Source organism: Lithobates pipiens, unplaced genomic scaffold (assembly GCF_037356315.1).
Source record: "Lithobates pipiens isolate NorthernLeopardFrog02 unplaced genomic scaffold, aLitPip1_a1.2 Scaffold_22, whole genome shotgun sequence".
Lineage (NCBI taxonomy): Eukaryota > Metazoa > Chordata > Amphibia > Anura > Ranidae > Lithobates > Lithobates pipiens.
Genome location: NW_027507784.1, coordinates 253,818,384 through 253,827,104, shown reverse-complemented (window position 1 = coordinate 253,827,104; position 8,721 = coordinate 253,818,384).

Sequence of the window (8,721 nt, the reverse complement as noted above, 5' to 3'; positions counted from 1 at the left end):
GTGTGTTATATCATACCTCACAACTTTCTGAGATGGGAATGAGGGACACCTACTAGTAAAAGTATGGAGGCATAGGACACACCCTCTTAAAGGAGAATTGTACAAAAGAAATTGATTGGTTAAACCCACAAGTGCTTTTTTACCACTATTATTCCCGTTATATTGGCTTCTGGAATTTAAAAATGCAGCAATTTAGAAATTGGATGAAAGGTTTAGCACTGGGAAACACTTTTTGAAACATAAAAAGTGCATTTTATATACAGATATATAGATCAGACCTGAATGAGGGACAAATGAGGAGGAAAGAGGGACAGAGGGGCATTGCTCCAAATCAGGGACAGTCCCTCCAAATCAGGGACAGTTGGGAACTATGGTTATATCTTTATGTCATTGGAAAATGTTAACAGGGTATGTATATGGATGGTTGACCTCAAAGATGTCAACCTACTTAGGGCCTTTTATGACCCTAATACTGCTCTGCACTGACTTGCTATAAAAGGTATACTAACAGTGGGCTGAAGGGATATTTACTAGAATAAAATTCAATCTATACAATGTGTTCATTTCCACCTACCACCTATTGTAAAAGAAATGTTATATGTGGGAGTTTGGTTACCAGGCTGAATAGAACACTGAGTCATTTCTGAAACCTTTGTTCCATGGCCCATAATAAAAGCAGCAACGTCTTACTCATTGCTGGGAAGAAATGATAGATCACTTGGGTTTACCAATCCAAAATAATGTTTAATGTAGAAGAGAGTCATAGACAAGATAAAACAATATGACTTAATGGACATTACGTACTAAGGCAAAGCAGATTCTCTAAAGTGCAGAGAGGAAAATTGGCGTTCTCTGTTATCAGGCTACATTTATACATGCGGCATCCTTACTGGCAGTTTTAACCCTGTAAATGCTGCACCACTGTGCCCCCAGCTGTGTGGTTGCATTGTGGTTGCTGCATGGCCCCATTCACTTTAATGTGTTGCATTTGGTGGTGGCTTGCCAAAAGTGAAAGTGGGTATAATTTTTGACATGAAGGAAAGTATTGTGGACATGGCATGTGTACACACGGCAGTTGGGAGGGTGGTAAAAACATGACTCAACGTGACACATCCAGGTAGAAGCAGTTTGAAAAATTACCAATTTTTCTTGGTTTTTCTGCAAAGGGAAAAGAAGGTTCATAATAACTACCCTTCAATGCTCTTCACTTGCTGTCACTTGATGCATACTTGTGTACATTATGCTTCTACTTAGCAGGGGTATAATGAAGGAAGTAAAACCTGTCAGGGTTTACTTCTTCTGGCACAAGTTTTATATGCAGTGGTGTAGCTAGTACATCTGGCACCCAGGACTGATTCATTTTTTTTGCAACCCCCCCCCCCAAGAAAATTGGTATGTGGCAATACAGAGGCACCGTGCCAAAACTGTGGGTGTGTTTAGATTGCATCAACAGTGGGAGGGGCTTAAATGTCCATATGCTTTAACCACTTTAATTCCAGGCACTTTTACCCCTTCCTGCCCAGGTCAATTTTCCGCTTTCAATTGTCGCACTTTGAATGACAATTGCACGGTCATCATGCAAGACTGCACCCAAACTATATTTTTTTATCATTTTCTAACCACAAATAGAGCTTTCTTTTGGTGGTATTTGATCACCACTGGGATTTAAATTTTTTGCTAAACAAACTAAAAAAAAACAACATTTTTGAAAAAAAAAAATGTCTTAGTTTTGGTTATAAACTGACGAGTTGGCACTGATAAGGTGGCACTGATATGCAGCACTTATGGGCACTAACAGGCAGCACTGATGATGATGTACTAACAGGTGTTACTGTAGGCACTGATTTGCACTGTGATGGGCACTGTGGAGGGCGCTGATATGGGCACTGTGATGGGCACCTATAGCTGTTTCTGATGGGGCACTGATTGGCAGCTGATGGGCACCTTTTTGGCAGCTGTGGTGGCATATCTGATGGATGATTATCAGCACAGACCCCCCCCGACAGAAATAGCTGCCGATTGGCTCTCCCTGTCAGTGCTAGCCGAGGAATGCCATTTACCGGCACTTCCTGGTTCACACGATGATCAGCTGTGATTGGTCACAGCTGATCACGTGGTAACGAGCCCCCCGTCAGAGGCTCCATAACACGATCACACGTGTCACACTGCACGCCGGCATGTTATCCTGCTGGACGTCATATGACGCCAAGTCAGAATAACTGAACCACCGCCCAGCCATCATTCAGCTATAGGCCGGTGGGAAGTGGTTAATGACTGTGCCACAACCGATGATTTCACAGACTGTACAAACCTCAGTACACAAATTTGAATAAAATAAAACTGTTCTATTCCATATCCTTTACTACACACAGCTAACCTTAAAGTGATATTTTTTTTTTAAAATAACACACATGTTATATTTACCTGCTCTGTGTAATGGTTTTGCACAGAGCAGCCTGTATCCTCCTCTTCTTGGGTCCCTCGCTGGCACCTCTGCCCTCTCCCTCCTTATGGGTGCCCCTACAGCAAGTAACTTGCTATGGGGGCATCCAAGCAGGTGCACACCTGCCCACTCCGTCTCCTGATTGGCTCACTGGCTGTGATTGACAGCAGCAGGAGAGGAGCCAATGGCTTCCACTGCTGCCAAAAGCCAATCAAGAGTGCAAGAGTAAAGGCTTGTGTGGACATTGCTGGATCGAGAGCCTCCTCTGCTCCCTACCCTCTGAATCCAGGTCCTTTGCCACACCAACCCCACTTTTTAAGTCCAGGGCCTCCTCTACACCACCCAGTCTAGAGCCTCTGAACCCCCCTCCCCAGTCCAGGGCCTCCTATGAACCTCCCCTCTCTCAGCCCAGGGCCTCCACTACACCCCCCCAGTCCAGGGCCTCCTCTGCACCCCCCAGCACAGGGCCTCCTCTGCCCCCTCAGTCCATGGCCTCCTCTGCTCCCCCCAGTCCAGGGCCTTCTCTGCACCCCCAATCCTATGCCATACCAACCCCAATTTCCTAGTCCAGGGCATTTTGCACAAAAAACCCTCTCCTTGTCCTAATAAATGCCTTCCAGTTCCGCAAAGACTCTCCCATGCTGAAGCGCTGCTCTGGAATGCCTTTCTATAAGCGGAGGAGCAGAGTGATTCAGCACTAGTGCACCTTTGCAGTCTCCCTCCTATTTGGTTCTCGGGTGTTTGGCAAACTATGCAGTGGGCGGCAGTGACACCCTAAGACCCCTTTCACACTGGGGCGTTTTTCAGGCGTTTTTCATGCGCTTTAGCGTTAAAAAATACGCCTGAAAGAAGCCGCAACTGCAATCCCAATGTAAAAGCCCGAGTGCTTTCACACCGAGATCCCTTTCATACTGGGGCGTTTTTCAGGCGCTTCAGCGTTAAAAAATACGCCTGAAAGAAGCTGCAACTGCAATCCCAATGTAAACGCCCGAGTGCTTTCACACCAAGGCGCTGCGCTGGCAGGGCGTCAAAAAAAGTCCTGCAAGCAGCTTCTTTGCAGCGCTTTTGGAGCGGTGAATAAAGCGCCCCTTCCCATTGAAATCAATGGGAAGCGCCTGAAAAACGCTATTGGCAGCAGCGTTTTGTGGGCGCTTTTAACCCTTTATTTGGCCACTAGCAGGGGTTAAAAGCGCCCCAATAACGCTCGAAAAACGCTGGTAAAGCGCTGCTAGTTTAAGTGGCGCTTTACGAGCGTTTTTCGGGCACTGACATTGTGAAAGGGTTCTTAAAGCACTTGGGCTTTCACATTGGGACTGAAGATGAGGCTTCTTTCAAGCGCTTTACAGGCGCTTTTTTTAACGCTAAAGCGCCTGAAAAACGCCTGAAAAACGCCCCAGTGTGAAAGGGGTCTTAGAGCAGCACTTCCCAGTGCAGGTGAGGGGGTGACAGAACCCCTGGTGGCACCCCCTAGATATCTCACCCGGAGCATGTGCCCCCCCTAGTTTCGTACCTTTTTATAGGTTATAGCAAGCCCTGTCTAGGAACTATCTCACATATATCAATGTTATCTTCCTTCCACTCAATCTTATGTAAACTACTAATTCCCCTTGTCCCCAATAGAATAGAGATTTTGAAGAGACTTATATGTCATGCAGCAATTCACTTGTAATGGCCGCTATTCACAGCATGTATGGCTCCCCGGGTAAAGGAAAGCACCAGAGATTTTAGGTTTCAGCAAACAGGATCTGCAAAACATCCGCGTGCCTAAGCCCTTGTACACACGGTCGGACATTCTGACAACCAAATCCGTTGGATTTTGTCAGACGGATTTTGTCCGAAACTGTTGCATACACACAGTCGGACAAAGGTGGCAGAAAATCCGATCGTACTTAACGTGATGATGTTATTTTGTTACGACGGGACTACGTTCAGGCTAGTAGCCAATAGCTTTGGTCTAGGAATTTGATCTGAGCATGCGTGGCACTTTGTCCGATCGGAATTCTCTACACATGATCGGACAAAGTCCGATCGGATCATGTTGTCAGAAAATTTTATAGCCCAGCTGGAAAACTTGGCTGTCGGATACTCCGACGGAAATAGTCCGATGGAGCCCACACACTGTCAGATTATCCAACAACACGGTCCTATCGGACATTGACCATCGGAATGTCTGACCGTGTGTACAAGGGCTAAGAGAGGAAGACATGTTTCAAATCCAGTCTGGGTGACAACCATGGCTTTCTCCATAGACACAGGGACTGAAATGAACATGGTAACCCTAGGACAGAAACTGTTTTTCACAAGACTACCAGGTAAAAATAAAGGAAAAGTATGGAGCCATACCTTTTTTTGGGTTTGGGTCCACTTTAAAATATGTATATTTACACACTATGAAAATGCATACAAAAAAAAGCCTCAACATGCAAGGAGATGTCAGGAGAAGCCCTGACAAAACGTGGAAGCAAGCGAGTTGCTTGATATGCAGTGCATAGAAGCATGCTGTCACCAAAGACCTCCTGTTCCTGTATACAGAACATTGTAACCACAGGAAGCATGTCTGCACTAAATCCTGGTGGGTGGTTAATGAAAGGAGTCAAATGAATCAACACCACCCCAGGGCTCTCAAATGAAGAAAGTGAAAAATTCAGCAGTGGCTTGTAAGGCCGCGTACACACGGGCGGATTGTCTGCCCAACTAAGTTCGTCAGACAATCCGACAGACAGTCCGTTCAACTTTTGAATGAACGGACTTGACCACACACGATGAACAGACAGTCCGCTGAAAACTTGCGCGATGATGTGTACAGCACGCACGACGGGACTAGAAAAACGATGTCCAATACACTGCAATGCAACCTTCGGCCGTGTAAATCCTTTCTGAGCATGCGCCATACTTAGTCCGTCCAACTTGCCTACACACGAGCGGACTGTCCGCTGAAACCAAGTTTGGACGGACAAAACCAAGTTTCAGCGGACAAAATTACAGAAATTCCGAAAGACAAAGTCCGTCAGACTGTCCGCTGAAAAAGTCCGCTGAAGCCCACACACGAGCGGATTGTCCGCTGAAACACGGTTCAGCGGACTAAGTTGGGCAGACAATCCGCCCGTGTGTACGCGGCCTAAGACTTTCATCAAAGAGAATAACACTGGGACTGACAGGTCGGCCATTAGAGAGATTGGCAGTGAAACTGTCTTCTGTGAAGGGGAAGTGACCCAAGTTTGTAGACCTGCTGTGAATCTGGTGAGTAAGGATGAGCTCCGGCGTGTTCGCACACCACACGTGCAGAGCCAGCCAGGAAGTCGGCACTGCTCTGCGCTAATCGCAGGCAGTGAGACATTTCCCGATCTCTGCAGCCGTGCATCGGGAAAATGTCTCGCTGCCTGTGATTAGATGGTTTTCAAAATGTTTTACAAATAAAAATCTGGTATGGTGTGCATTTGTATCCAGCCACCTTTACTCTGATACTCCTAACTAAAATCTAGTGCAACCAATTGCCTTCAGAAGTCACCTAATTAGTAAATAGAGTTCACCTGTGTGTAATTTAATCTCAGTATAAATACAGCTGTTCTGCGAAGCCCTCATTGGTTTGTTAGAGAACCTTAGTAAACAAACAGCATCACGAAGGTCAAAGAACACACCAGGTTCAGGTGTGTTCTTTGACATGTCAGGGATGAAGTTGTGGAGAAGTTTAATCGCTTCAGCCCCGGAAGATTTTACCCCCTTCCTGACCAGAGCACTTTTTGAGATTCTGCACTGCGTCACTTTAACTGACAATTGCGCGGTCGTGCGATGTTGCACCCAAACACAATTTATGTCCTTTTTTCCCCACAAATAGAGCTTTCTTTTGGTGGTATTTGATCACCGATGCATTTTTTTTGTGCTATAAACAAAAAAAGAGCGACAATTTTGAAAAAAAAGCTATTTTTTTGCTTTTTGCTATAATAAATATCCCCCAAAAATGTATAAAAACTATTTTTTTTCCCTCAATTTAGGCCGATATGTATTCTTCTACATATTTTTTGCAAAAAAAAAAAAGCTATATGTTTCATGGCATTTTTAGTATTAATTTTTTTTTTTAATTAGTAATGGCAGCGATCTGCAATTTTTATGGCGGACACATTGGACACTTTTGACACTATTTTGGGACCATTATCATTTATACAGCGATCAGTGCTATAAAAATGCACTGTGTAAATGACACTGGCAGGGAAGGGGTTAAACAATAGGGGGCGATCAAGGGATTAAGTGTGTCCTAGGGAGTAATTTTAACTGTCCACTCACATGACAGCGTTCATTGCTCTGAATGACAGGGAGCAGTGATTTCTGTCATGTCACAAGGCAGAACAGGGAAACATACATAGGCATCTCCACACTCTGCGGCTCCATGACACGATTGCCAGGGGACAGCGATTCTGTGGGTCCCACGGGCATGCTGTACACGGCGCGTGCACCCACTAGCCCTGCCAATTAAAGGGGATGCCCATTTGCCCACCACTGCCATTGTGCCGACATACATTGGCGTGCATCGGTCGGCAAGCAGGGTTAGAATATAAAAGGTATTGAGGCCTTAAATCTTCTCTTCCTGGATCGGGGCGTTTCAGGCTCCGGGCTTTCCTCACCCTCCTCCTCGTTAGTGGAACTCTGATTGCGCACCTGCGTTCTCTCCGCCATGTGCTCTCCCCACTGCGCCGAAAAGCGAAGGGGCGGGGAATAGTCTAGAAAGAACGTCAGGGGTGGGCGGAGTTACACGCATGCGCACTGTATATAAAACACAACACGCGTGTGTCGTCCGTACGATCTGTGAACAGAGGGAGACGCAAACGTGCAAACGAAGGTAAAATTTTGAACTTGGCACATCACTAGGCTATACTGCTTCTAGATTGAGGCCTGCATTAGTGGAGTTTAGCCTGACATTAGGGTTTGTCTTGCAGAGATTATGGATGGTTTCAAGGATCACAATTTCCTCCCTCTGTTCATCAATAAATACAGGGAGCTGCCCTGCCTGTGGCAAGCGATGCACCCTCATTATAGTAACAGACAAAAGAGGCAGGCAGCAATGGAGAAACTGGTTGAGTTTGTGAAGCCGGTGGTCCCCAAGGCAGACATCCACTATTTAAAAGTGAAAATCGGTGGCCTGAGGAGTACATATCTGAAGGAGAGGAAGAAGGTGCTGCAGTCCATGCAATCTGGTGCTTCAGCAGATGAGGTTTACGTCCCCAGGCTGTGGTATTATAACAGGATGCAGTTTCTGTCAGACCAGGCTGAGGTCAGAGAATCCCTCTCTACTCTTCCTTCCACGCGTCCTTCTATGCTACATTCCCCACCCGCTGAGTCTTCCAACGCCCAACCTGGGCCTTCCACTCACGAAGAACTGGGGGAGCCCAGCTTGAGCCAGGTATAGTATTGTACATATTTTGGGAGTAAAAATTAATGATGTTAACTTGATTTTTGCTCACTAATTGCTGATTTTAGAAAGTGTTTCACATATCAATAGACAGTAGCGGCCAAAACCTTTGGGACAAGAAAGAAAAATGCTGGGCTCAGAATGATAGTCTTTTCTATTGCTTAACAATTTGCAACAGTCTTGATGTGAAAATTGTGCGTGTTTGATGAACCAAAAACTAAAACTATGTCCCTTTTTCTTACACAGGAAGACATCAGTCAGGAGAAGGGTGTGGAATGCAGCAGCCAGGAGGTGGCTGTGGAAAGTGGCAGCCAGGAGGAGGCAGGGGTAAGCGGCAGCCAGGCGGTGGGCGGGCAAAGGAGCCTGACAGAATGCCAGGTCCCTCCCCTCCGCCTTCCACGCAAAAGGGCGAGAAAGGGGGGGGGATGTGGAGGAGTCAGCTCTGAGGCTGATCGGGGAGGCTTCAGCGGCCCTCAAAGCCAAACCCATCTATCAAGAGGCCTTTGCCGCCTTGACTGTGTGCAAACTGGAGAAAATGGAGGAGGGGCAACAGCTCTTGTGTGAGGAGATAATTATACACACCCTCAACAAGGGTCTGTTGGGCCAAATGACACAAATAACACACTTGTGTGATTTGGCCCATGCTCCTCCTCCTCCTCCTTCTGCCACACCTCCAGCACCACAGCCACAGCCTGGAAGGAAGCGTGGAAGGAAGACCAGAGTGTGATGACCTGGGTTCAGTCTGGTCTGACAGAAGATGCAGCCTGTTGTAGTACCACAGCCTGGGAACATAGGTGTCATCTGCTGCTGTTCCGGGTTTCTTGGACTTCAGGACCAGACTTCTCTCCCTCAGACATGTACTCCTCAGGCCACC